Consider the following 553-nt stretch of genomic DNA (forward strand, 5'->3'; position numbering starts at 1 on the left):
AGGCTCACTTTTTGTCTCTTTTTACATCTCATTACAATTATCTTTATATCTCTCCTAAATTTAGATATTCTTCAATGAGTTGATTCAAAAATTATGATCATTTTACTTTAAACCTCTCACACAGACCAGACAACTTTGGCAGTGCAAATATAAAGTCATGATTAACTCCATCCCAAATGATTATATATTTTTCTTTCCTATCGTTGTTTGGCCCCCATTTCAAGATATTCATCATTATTCTGTATAAATATATTCAGGAATTTTAAATCATAATAACATAAGCATCAACAAATATATTACCCTTTAAACATAATTCTAGTCTATTTGGTAAAATACAAAAATTAATTTCTCCTCAAGTTCTCAATGCCCTTAACTTAGAAAACAACTCCTTTCAGTAAGCAGATTTTATGCTATTTGGATCAAATAATTTATTTATTTTTAATTTTTTAAATATGGAACGCTACATGAATTTGCATGTCATCCTTGCGCAGGGGCCATGGTAATCTTCTCTGTATCATTTCAATTTTAGTATATGTGCTGCCAAAGCGAGCAC

General features: G+C 29.7%; 1 non-coding gene across 1 annotated transcript; it reads right to left on the bottom strand.

Moving 5' to 3' along the window:
• Positions 1 to 446: 446 nt before the first annotated feature.
• Positions 447 to 553, bottom strand: LOC126010637 (U6 spliceosomal RNA). The gene has a single exon (XR_007496656.1). It is a non-coding gene; the product is annotated as a U6 spliceosomal RNA (small nuclear RNA).

This window comes from Suncus etruscus, chromosome 5, assembly GCF_024139225.1.
Source record: "Suncus etruscus isolate mSunEtr1 chromosome 5, mSunEtr1.pri.cur, whole genome shotgun sequence".
Classification (NCBI taxonomy): domain Eukaryota; kingdom Metazoa; phylum Chordata; class Mammalia; order Eulipotyphla; family Soricidae; genus Suncus; species Suncus etruscus.